At 36.5% G+C, this 12,513-nt stretch overlaps 1 pseudogene; it reads right to left on the reverse strand.

Annotated features, from left to right (window-relative positions):
* Positions 1 to 1,083: 1,083 nt before the first annotated feature.
* LOC125648609 (uncharacterized) lies at positions 1,084 to 10,144 on the reverse strand (annotated as a pseudogene).
* Between the last annotated feature and the right edge of the window lie 2,369 nt (positions 10,145 to 12,513).

Consider the following 12,513-nt stretch of genomic DNA (forward strand, 5'->3'; position numbering starts at 1 on the left):
CAATGCACTTCTTGAAGTTCCCGACCACAATGGTGCATGTTTCGGCTAAAACTTTCAAGGTAAATTCGTTCAAGTTATATGTACATATATTATCTGCACTGGGTTTAAATCCTGTTCTTAGGGTATCCCTAAAAATTAAAGTCTATAGCGAGTTCAGGTCAGGAGAATGACACCAGAAACATTTGCTGTTCTATAGAAGATAAGCTTCTTCCAGCCAATCAGTGACTGTCTTGGCAGTGTGCGGATCTTCTTCCAGCCAATCAGTGACTACCCTGGCAGTGTGTGGATCTTCCAGCCAATCAGTGACTGTCCTGGCAGTGTGTGGATATTCTTCCAGCCAATCAGTGACTGTCCTGGCAGTGTGCGGATGATCTTCTTCCAGCCAATCAGTGACTACCCTGGCAGTGTGTGGATCTTCTTCCAGCCAATCAGTGACTACCTTGGCAGTGTGTGGATCTTCTTCCAGCCAATCACTGACTACCCTGGCAGTGTGTGAAGCTGGGCCGACTGAAACCAAATGTCTAATAGATTGATTATTCTTCGAATAAAACTTTATTAAAACATTACAGACTGTTGATGTGCTACTTCAAGTTCCTTTCTCAATAGAGTTCTTCTGACAACTTGATCTTGGTTTACCAACATTTGAATGTCTTCTGTCCAAATCAGAACCAGGTTGGTTTTTTTCTTTCAAAATCTTCAGACCCTATTAATTTGTAATCTGGAGAGCTTCTCATCTTCTGTATGTGACATTGCTGTTACTGGTGACTCTGTATGATGATGGAGCTTAACAATATCTTAAGTTTGCTTTTTTAGACAATGACATATTGTACAAAAATGACAAGTATAAAAACAGTCTCGTGATGTAACGTATGACATCATAATACCTCTAAAACAACGCAATATGTGCAGTATGATTAACGTAGTGTTCTTCGATCATCATCCATAAATTAGGTCAACTAGCTAAGTGTGAGTCACCAAAAACTTTAAGATAAAGTAGAAACAAAAAGTAGCTGTATATGATTTTGAATTTCAAAATCAAAGAATAAAATAATTGGCGTAGAATGCTTTCTGCTGTCAGTAAGGTTAATCATTTCTGATATCTTTCACCCCTGTATTTGTCGGCTGCTTGTCATGCGGCATGTCTTTCTTGCTCGGAATAATGATCTCCGGTATTTTGACAATAGGCATAGCGAGACCACGTTTGTAATGATCAATGGGGGCGATTTCTCCAGGCATGCCCTCGGAAATGTTGTCCACACAGAAGTTGTATTCATCATCTTTTCCGGGAGCCGTTTGGCCTTCATCCACCATCCCCACCAACCAATACGCCGTGACGTCACCCTTGTTCTAAATCAAGAGAATATCTCTGTGAAATCACATTTCGGGTGCCATTGCATATTGCATTTTCATCATTATTTTCTCTTTAGTAATAGGGGCCATATGCAATGCCATGCGTTTATATTTATATTATCTTCACAAATTATCAATAATAACCATTTCCTCATGAATGCGCTGCAGTTGTAAACAATGCGTGTATGAATCTTAATGAATATAGTACGTCTAATTTAACAGCTGGGAATTCCGAAAGAAATGAAAGTAGAATCAATGTATATATATATATATATATATATATATATATATATATATATATACACATATACATATATATATATATATATATATATAACAGTTCAATTTCATTAAAATTGCATGAGAGTATGAACTGCAATGTTTCACACCGGCATACTTTTCGCGTTAGCACTTCTAGAAGTAAACCGGTGTGAACCGTCGAAGCTCATAGCCTCGTGTATTTTCAAAACTGAAATTGATCTCTTAATTGAATCAGACCTAAAGGGTTAGGGAGGAGGGGTGGGTAATAACGACATAATTATCATTTGAATAGTTCAATGTAGATGACTTCGTGAATCTCTTAAAAATATTGAACTCAGAGACAATGAACACTGGTATTTTAAAGAAACCTTATGACATCGAGGTATTTCTTAAGAATGTGATTTCATCCATGATGTAAGCATCTGAATCTTCTTTATCTTTAAGGAAAATGGCCTTTTCATCAGTACATCGTTCATTGGATAATTTTCTTGTTTAATGAGATATACGGTGTAAATTTTTAATTTACTGGGTGGGTGTAATTATACGTATTACAATATGATGAAGGGTTTGTTGTCAGTGAGAGTGTGCGACACTTGAGTGGGGATGTTACTTCAGTGAGGATGTTACTTCAGTGAGAGTGTGCGACACCTGAATGAGGAAGTTACTTCAGGGAGAGTGTGCGACACCTGAATGAGGAAGTTACTTCAGGGAGAGTGTGCGACACCTGAATGAGGAAGTTACTTCAGTGAGAGTGTGCGACATCTGAATGAGGAAGTTACTTCAGTGAGAGTGTGCGACATCTGAATGAGGAAGTTACTTCAGGGAGAGTGTGCGACATCTGAATGAAAAAGTTACTTCAGGGAGAGTGTGCGACACCTGAATGAGGAAGTTACTTCAGGGAGAGTGTGCGACACCTGAATGAGGAAGTTACTTCAGTGAGAGTGTGCGACATCTGAATGAAGAAGTTACTTCAGGGAGAGTGTACGACAACTGAATGAGGATGTTATTTGAAGAGAAATTGCTCACCATAGCGCTGATAGTCCCTCGTTTCTTCATGATGAATTTACCCGTCGACTCTAAAGCTTTACATGTTGACTGGGTGATATGAATCTTGTTGGCTGTAAATCGAAAATAAATGTTCAATTTCTTACTTTAGGCATTAGATCTGTACTTTATTCAAATACCTTTTCCGGGATTTAACACAATTTAAAATGTTTTTGTCGTTGATATCTTTACAAATTGTAATGATTGACATTTTCTCATGAACGCTCTGCACAATGCATTTATGAATATAGAACTAATCGATAAATATAATTTGTCTATTTTATCGGCTGGGAATTCCGACGGAATATTGTGAATATTGAAAATAAAGAAAGTCAGCGAATAAGATGTGGATTCGACAGGAATCTGGGCGTAGAAGAAGAGTGAAGATTTCATCGATTATTTGTTAACATTATTCAAATTATTATCATTATTTGGTTTCTTTGGGACTTTGAAATGGAAAATGTATTTTGACATCCTTCTGGTTTTAAAAGAATATGTGTCCTAAAATAGCAACACAACGAAATCTGACGCGAATCCCTCGCGTTTTTAATTGATTTATTTGTTTCTGGATCGTCTCTCCACGAATTTGAAACATGTAGTGAGTGTATTTTTCACAGAAGAATACACTGCATCATTTTTGGAAAATGGAAAGATGATCCAGAGATAATGAAATATGTACTTTTCTAAGATTTTTAGGGGGTAAAATGCGCAAAGTCCAAAGATTTAAATACGAATTTGAACGTTGTAGTAAATGAATGTTGAATAGCTCAGTGTACAGTGTGTGCTTCTGAATTCAGGAGCTGGAGCGTTAAGTTCAATGTATATTAGGTTCGAATCCTCAGTGTACAGTACTGAATTCAGGAGCTGGGGCGTTAGTTCAATGTACATGTATATTGGGTTCGAATCCTGCTGGGGTTACTTTTTTAAAAATATATATTTTGTTCGGTTTTTACAGGTTAACGAATATATTTTTTTTAATTTTTGTCTTTTTCAATGGATTCACGTTAATAGTGTACACGTGTTCGTGTAAACAAGGGTTTAATATCAGTACACGTGTATATGTAAAACAAGGGTTTAATAGCTGTACACGTGTTCATGTAAACAAGGGTTTAATAGCTGTACACGTGTTCATGTAAACAAGGGTTTAATATTTGTACACGTGTACATGTAAACAAGGGTTTGATAGATGTACACGTGTTCATGTAAACAAGGGTAACTGTACACGTGTATATGTAAACAAGGGTATCTGTACACGTGTATATGTAAACAGGGTATCTGTACACGTGTATATGTAAACAAGGGTTTAATAGCTGTACACGTGTATATGTAAACAAGGGTTCAATATCTGTACACGTGTATATGTAAACAAGGGTTCAATATTTGTACACGTGTATATGTAAACAAGGGTATCTGTACACGTGTTCATGTAAACAAGGGTTTAATAAATGTGCACGTGTACATGTAAACAAGGGTTCAATATCTGTACAGGTGTACATGTAAACAAAGGTTTCACCGAAAAAGTGACAACTCATAGGTAAAATATTATGTCATTATTAGACACGCTGTTGTTGTGTTCCTGCATGCATACCAACACCAGTGCTTTCTGTTATTATTCATACAATGTAGTATCACTGCGTGTAAATATCTTCGCATTAATATTCTAAATCTAACCTATTATCTATTTATTCAGGAGACCCTTTTAGGAAATATTAGATAGAATCTGTAGCCGTCCGAGGCGTGTTTCGTTTCGATGATTCCTGTAAAATGCACGTCTCGAGCGTCCATTTTCTTGCATTTTAGGAAGTTCAGGAGGGCATGAACTACACGTATTTTACATGATATTGAGCTTTAGTAAATGGATGCACAATATTCTGTGATAAAACTTATGAAACCAACAAGAACGGGTATGGATAGAATTGGAATTCCCTGAAAGAATATTGATCTTACGATGACAGCTGGACTTCATTATGAAGGCGATATCGAGCGTCTCTCCAAACACCCCGTATCTCGGTAATATTGTTCCCACGATTCCAGCCATACACGGGCCTGCAAACAGCATAGAAAACACTGATGACACATCACAGAAAACGCTAGAGATACCGATACCCATGGTCAAAGAGTTTAGAAAATACGGGTGAAATATATTGCCAAAGAGGAAAGGAAACGATGCATTTTAAATATTGATAATCCCTGTGGTCAATAATTATCTGTGATATTTTGATCGTGAAATCTAAATCATGTCTTTATATAATTATCATTCGAAGATAGTTAAATTCTTGAATATGACATCGGTAATAGCTGATTATACATTGAAATACTGTCAAAAAACACCCTGAGACCGAATACCTGTGTTGATTCCGATCCTAAGTTGTATCATTTTGTCATTACAGGTACTAAATCGTGTCTGGTTAATAACCGTCAACAGGTTCAGGGCAAACATGGCGATGTCGCGAGCATGCATATCGTTCTTCCTGTTTGGTAAACCTGAAGTTGAAAATGAATTCAAAATACAAACAACTTAAGAGTCTCACAGGAAGATCACAATTACACCCACATATCTAGAAATCAAAGAACCAGGTAGTAGTCTTAATTTGGCCTTAAGCTGTGTTTACATTAACGTTATTACCAGTGTCTTAATATTGAAATTACATATAATTTGGTTGATGTATGGGGCCGAACATTTGTATTTGAAAACAGTGCCTGAAATTGAAAGCATGATAATGTTTCTGTGATTCCGTATTACAGATTAGGAATCAGATTTGGGAAAATACATACATAGACGTTTTCCTTTCTGGCCTTTCCAAAATGGAAATTACTGCATTTATGGACGAATGTGTAAATTTTAGGACCAGGTTGGCTTTTATTTCACGTGGTAGTTTATGCATACATGTATATATATATATATATATATATACCATCGATCGATTTTGAATTTGCAAACTCAAAAGTTGATTCGCCAGTGAAGTTGAAAAACCGGTGGTTCATTATTATATGAATAGATGAAGACATAACCAATGTATCGTACATGTACATATAAATACTTATATTCAATTGAAAATTGGTAGTTAATTATACCTGAAGCGACCATATACGCATCGTTGGTGGCATTGACTTTATAAATGTCGTACGTGTCGATGATGCTGTCGAAGATGTAGTAAAGTTCATTCAATAATTCCACAACATCCCCGGCTTTAAATTCGTCCATGATGTTATTGAATTTGAAAATATCCGAAAACAGAATTGTGGCTGATTTAAAGTATTGGGCTTCGATGGTTTTGCTCTGCTTAAGTTGTTCTGCCACTGGCTTTGGGACCAGCTGATACAAAAGGGAGTCTATACGTCTTTTCTCGCGGGTCAGTTCTCGGGTTTTGTCCACTAGTGTAAGAGCGTATTTCTGGATGCTGCTGGTTAAGTTTTCTGTCGTCCAGATGACAAAAGGACACATAAGTATAACAATTACAAGAAAAGCCGCACTGATCGTCAGATTGCTTGTAACATTCTCTACAACTGTGTCCAAAATAGCCAAAATCTCAGATCCCAGATCCTGCTGGATATTCAGAAGAGCGTCCAAGTATATCGTCATGTTGTCAAACCAATGCCGCGCTTTGGCCAAATCGGCAAAAGCGCTTGCGTTACTTCCTTCAACATGGTGTTGGATGTCGAATCGGAATTGGTCGATGATTTCGGTGAGGTTATTTCCCACTTCCTGAACGGTACTTGCATAAATCATGTCCACCCTCTCCGAATAAAGCTTAGCGGTTTTGTAATAGGCCCTGAAGTTATGGACCTTTGTGTTGTACATCTCGAAAAATGAATGAGATTCGAAACCTCCGTTTGCGTAAAACACAGTCCCTAACGCTCTTTCTACTCCCACGTCTTCTTTGGCACTGGTCAACTTCTGGTACGCTACAAGAGGTTTCCAGACCACAGCAAACTCCGTCTCATTGATGGAATCGTACATCCATTTAATGACCACTTTGATGATATCCGTATAGAAATTGATTTCGTCTTGAATGTTAAAGCCGTCTGAAGGAGTCAGTGCCTGTCTTCTCCTAGCCAAATACTGGATCATGTTAGTTTTGGTCTCGAAGCGTAGTCTATCTAGTTTGTCCAAATTCCCTGGCCAAACTTGCAGACGATTGATTGCTCGATCTGTTTCAATATATTCTGTCAGTAAGAATGTCTTTGTTTCGGGTTTTAATGCACTTAGATACAAGACACTCATATCTCGTTCTTTCTGTAAATGATGTACAAGTTTTCCCAATTCCACGCTGAATTCGAGAGCCTTCCTCGTCTACAAGAAACGTAAAATACCCGATAATATACATATGGACATGCACATAATATGACCTGTTTTACTTCTTATTCATAGCTATAGAGTAACATGGAAAATAGGCATCATTTTGTCCATCACCTCAGGATAAAGCGGGATTATCAATTTTGGGTCAATCTGTCTTTCTGTAAAACATTCCGTATATTTTAAACGTTGTTGACGTTTTAGGACTATATGATGACCCTTATTATTACAGGCCGCGTAAGATGGGTTTTCATACTGCACATGCGTTTCTGCGGAATTAATGTTTTCGTTTCTGCAGGATTGATGTGAATATATTTTCCTAAATTAATGTAATATGTACTTAATACTTAATTGGTGATTGAATTTATTGTAAATATTAGCTATAGCCATTGAGTTGTATAACCTCCAGAAATAGATCAAGCGTATAAAAATGTAATTATAAACATTGTTCTCAATTTGTATTGCGTTTGTTTCGGGTTCAATTTATTTCGTTTGTTACTTCATCCATGAAATACAAAAAAGGTGTGCAGTATTTGTAGGATGATTTCTTTTGCGGCTGATATTTTTGACGCTTGTGTCCAACTGTTTTATTGTTGGTTTTGAGAACATAAGGTTTAACGAGTAATATATTGTGAGAAATTGTTGCCGGGTAAAATATCTTATGAAATCTTTCTCGTGAAGAATAAGAAAACCCTTCTTGAAGATGATATTCTCTTTCAAAGGAACTTGTTTCTCTTCCCGCTTTCGAATAGATAGTTACATCTGTATATTTGCAATGTACTTGTTATGAACTCATTGTTGATATTCGATGATAGGTATACTTACCATTTCATTTTCGCTTCTGATTGTGATGGTGTCGGACAACATGTACACACTATAGGACCACACCCCCAAAACGGGGAGGACGGTCAAACACAGCATCTTCATCAACTGAAGCTTCTTCCCAGAGTCTGTCAGTGGCTCATCCCGACACAGACCTAATCATTACAAGACAATGCATAATCCACCAGCACACAAATCAGCATATTCATACCGGGAAAATTAGCATATTCATACGAAAAAAATTAGCATATTCATACGAATCAAGCAAAGAATTGCTGATATTTTCATGCAAAATATTGTTGAACAAATCAACTCCTTACCAAGATGTTAAAATTTATATGTACATTTATGAATATTTTTCATTGCAATTTTACTTGAAGTTAATATCGCATGTTTATAAAATAAAACACCAAATAATTAGAATGTATTCACATGATCTTACCATTAAAAATGGATGTCATATTAACGAAGTAAGAAATAAAAAGTAAAAGAGCGTAAGAGATATATCTACATGTAGGTGTACTACTGAAAAAATCATCTGTTTTTAAACTTATCAATTATGAAGTGTAAAAAAAAAAAATTCAGAGAGTTGTGTAATTGAGGGAAATGTCTTCACTGTGCCTTTAATTAATTGACATAAAAATATTCTTATGCTGCATTCTCTGACTATAAAATCAGCAATGCTATGTGCCATGCCATACCTGTTTACCTGCACTGTACTAATGTGTACATGTATGTCATAAGACGTACGTCTTAATCAGTAAAACTACATTAATACGAGATACGTGTACGTACAAGTACACGTGTACTTGGGTGAACGAAATAAAACTCGAGGAATCTTACCAGTATCCTACTTGTAAAATAAATCTCGCATACTTTCTACATTCTATAAAATGCTGGCATGTTCCATATCCTATCTTATACAATATGGTAATATCATTGACATGATATGATATTCTTTTTAATTCAACAAAAAAAATTCAAATCAAGGATGTTCTCTTTAATTTGCACAGTTGGTCCCTGAATACGTACCTCGGCCGATGGCAGAGGGTAATATAACGTCTTGGACATCGTCACTGCCACATTCGCTGGCCAAATCCCGTAGCGAGGGCATTTGTCGGAACAGAGTGTCCTTCTTCTCTGTTCGGGATTCCTGTTTCTCCAGTTTAACGTCCAAATGATTTATTTTTGATGTTTGAAGAGTATATCTGAAAGATGAATAGCATGTACAAATGATCGCTGATAACATCAACGTATGAATATTCATGTAAAGTGTACATGTACTCATACCGTGTGACATATACATAGAAAAATAATAATAAAAAAATCAAGTCCTAATTGGTTAAGTCATGATTTTCTTTAAAAGGAATTGCACGGTTTTCTGAACGACACACGTATGTTTATGCACACTAAAATTGCACTAAATGTATGTACACATGTTTCAAAAAGATATCCTTCAAAATAATCTTACCTTCTGTTATACTCGGGGACTGTGCTTATACGAAGCTTCCAGAATCATTCTATAAACAATTTGGCGCAAGTCTCGCTAACAGCTCAAATTACACGTAATGACTGTAAATTGTTCTTGTAACCATGGCAAGGCGTGCAAATAGTGCCGAATACATAATACTTGTATATTTCATTTCATATGTCCATACATGTGCAAGATATATAGCAATGGATGTAGCGGCTACCGTGCTCTGAATAACACATGTTTGAATGTGTGATCACTTCATCTTACGTAATCATGACAAAGATAAACTTTATTGAAGACTTATATGAGCTTGCTGATATTTTTAAAAAGACAAATTGATTCATTAAGGTACTTCGGTACAATGATTTCTGAGATTGCTAAACTTTTTGAAAGGTGTACTTTTTCTCTCGAAAAGAACCACTGTAAATGTTAGAAATGCATGATTATGTTAATGTGCAATATGAAATGTAACAAGATTTTGATCTTGGGTCTTAAACGAACAATAAATTCCAAAAGTTCTTCAAATTTAAAAAAAAAATACATGTACTTATCCAAAAAATTAAATAACTTTTTATATCTATATATGCTTGAATTTACATTTATTTGAAAAAGTTGCAAACACGATTTATAGAACTCCTCTTTAAGATTTTCGCAGTAGCCAAATCAGCTTTTGGGAGATAATTTATGGTGTCCCGTAGATGTGGGAAAAAGTTTCAGAATTTTCCTTTTCACCCTGTGGGCCATTTGAGGGTTGAAAAACGATATTTTTCTATAGAAAAAAAACCCTAGTTCCCATAACTCTTCTTACATTTTATGCAGGCCAGATCATCTTTCGGGAGGTAATTAGTGGTGTCCTTTCGTTGTGCAATAGAGTTTTTTGGAATTTTCTTTTTCATCTTGAGGGGCAAATTGGATGGGGAAATGACGAACAAAAACCTGCTGCTAAGTGCATTGTGTCATGTGCTTTAAGGGTTGGAATCTCAACCATTTTAAAGATATTTGAACCATCAAAACTTGATGGGGGTTGGGAAGACCCCGGAGCACTTGCCCGTCAGAATACTCAATGCATCTTGATATGTGTAGCAGGAATCTAATTATATGGTTTAGGGGTCTTTAAACTTTAAAACAACACGTAAATGAGGTACATGTATAAATAGGCTGACACACAGCACAGGCATTTAATAACAAGAATAGACTGACATTTGAAATAACAGGAAGGCCATGTTGGATATACAGGTAAGACAAAATCACATGACTGAAAATATAAATATCAGCACTATTAAAATCAAAAATATGCTGGAGTTCCTCATTGACATATCTTCGTAATCTTAGGTGATCAGGTCTTCCAACAGTCTGTTGGAAATCCCATGGGCACAAATTGTGCTCCTTTATTAACTGACCTGTTTATATGTGGATTCGATATATCCCTGTGAACTCGAAGTAAAATACACCACGTGTATCTTCACCTTGCATGTACAGAATCGTCCACTTCTGTTTCATATTTAGATATTTTATTGAAAATAGATATTAACGGCAAACTAACAACTAAACTTTATGACAAACGGGATGACTTCAGCTTCTCCATCGTCAACTTCCAGTATTTATGTAGCAATATTTCATTATCAATTGCACATTGTGTTTGTATCTCTCAAATGATTCCATACGCAAGAGTTTGTTCTATGTACATGTACGATCTGTTTTTAAAATGAGGCAGGCTACTGACAAACAAGTTGATGGTGCAGGACTTTCAACAGTCTCGTTTAAAGTAAGAATTTCACAAAATATATGGTCGCTATGACGATCTAGTTTGCCAATACAACCCATCATTGGGTCAAATGCTGTATGTTGTGTTTCTTACCGATTGTCTGGCCGTTCTTGGCACACTGATTTTGATTACGGATAACTCCGTTTACCTGATCAAGATATAGAGCTCACAGCGGGTGTGACCGGTCGACAGGGGATGCATACTCCTCCTAGACACATGATCCCACCTCTAGTATATCTAAGGGTCTGTGTTTGCCCAACTCTTTATTTTGTATTGCTCATAGGAGTTATGAGATTGATTACTGTTCGTTATCTTCGTCTTTCATCCAGTAATATAACAGGATGATGCATGAAGAACATTCTATCCATACCACAATATCATGAGTTATATCCGTAGAACAGAATAACAACACCGTATGGATAGTCTTTGCCAAAGTTTTACTTCATGAAAGGTGAAGATGAATAAAAATATAGAATCATAAAATATAATCTTATCAAAAGTGGTAATCATTATGATATTAATATCAGTATATTTGATATAATGAAGTACAAGATCTACAACGACTAGTGGGATCAACAATCACTCAATATTTTAGTCAATTAAAATTAGAATCAATCATTCAGTCAGTCAGTATTGTAACGTTTCTGTGTTCGAATATTCGGTTGCTCTGCCTGAGCAATTAAGGGTATAAATGAATTAGTTATTGAAGTTCTCAATCAAGTATTTTGATCAAAAATATATACATATATCTCATTCTGTCCTGGAGCGCGCTTCCTAGCTAAGTAAGAAAAATATTCACCAACTCGCTCAATAAAACAACAGTCTCGAAAGCCTTATACAGGCACGTTAGACTGTCAATCAAGATTACTTTTTACCTAAGCAGTATAGAGGGATGGCTCTTGTTGACTTCAGTATGAAACTAAGACGACAATGGTGTAGATTTATAGTGCAGACTGCTCAGTAGGGGCCTTGCTACACTAGGTTTGTTGCGGCGAGGCGACGATGGTGGTCGACCCTCGGATCCCCTGGAAACGGGAACGGGTCTTCTTGAAGATCCAGGGATGGTTAGGTCCTCCAGAAGGTGGTGGATGAGTCCATCTCCTCTTCCTAAAGTCGATCGGCCACGGATCCCCACAGTATACATTGTAGTCGGGGGAAGGGATTCTTGAAGGTAACATGCTAATCTTCACCTGTGGCCGATTGACCCTCGGATCTCCCTCAGTAAAATCGGGGAGACGGGAGAACTCTAATATCGCTGCTTATATACCCTAGTCTAGCACGTGATCCCTGAGGATTGAAAGGGTGAAACAAGAAGTGCTTATTACAAGGTTCCAATTGACAGACTGGTATGAACCTATTTCGATTCCGACTTTCGTTTCAGTATTATTCTAATCGATCAATATTTCAATCCATCAATGTTTTAATCAATCAATATTTCAATCAATTTGTCGATCGATCAATCGATGTGTGCGTCAATATTTTCAATCACTATCAATCAAA

This window comes from Ostrea edulis, chromosome 1 (genome assembly GCF_947568905.1).
Source record: "Ostrea edulis chromosome 1, xbOstEdul1.1, whole genome shotgun sequence".
NCBI classification, from domain to species: Eukaryota; Metazoa; Mollusca; class Bivalvia; order Ostreida; family Ostreidae; genus Ostrea; species Ostrea edulis.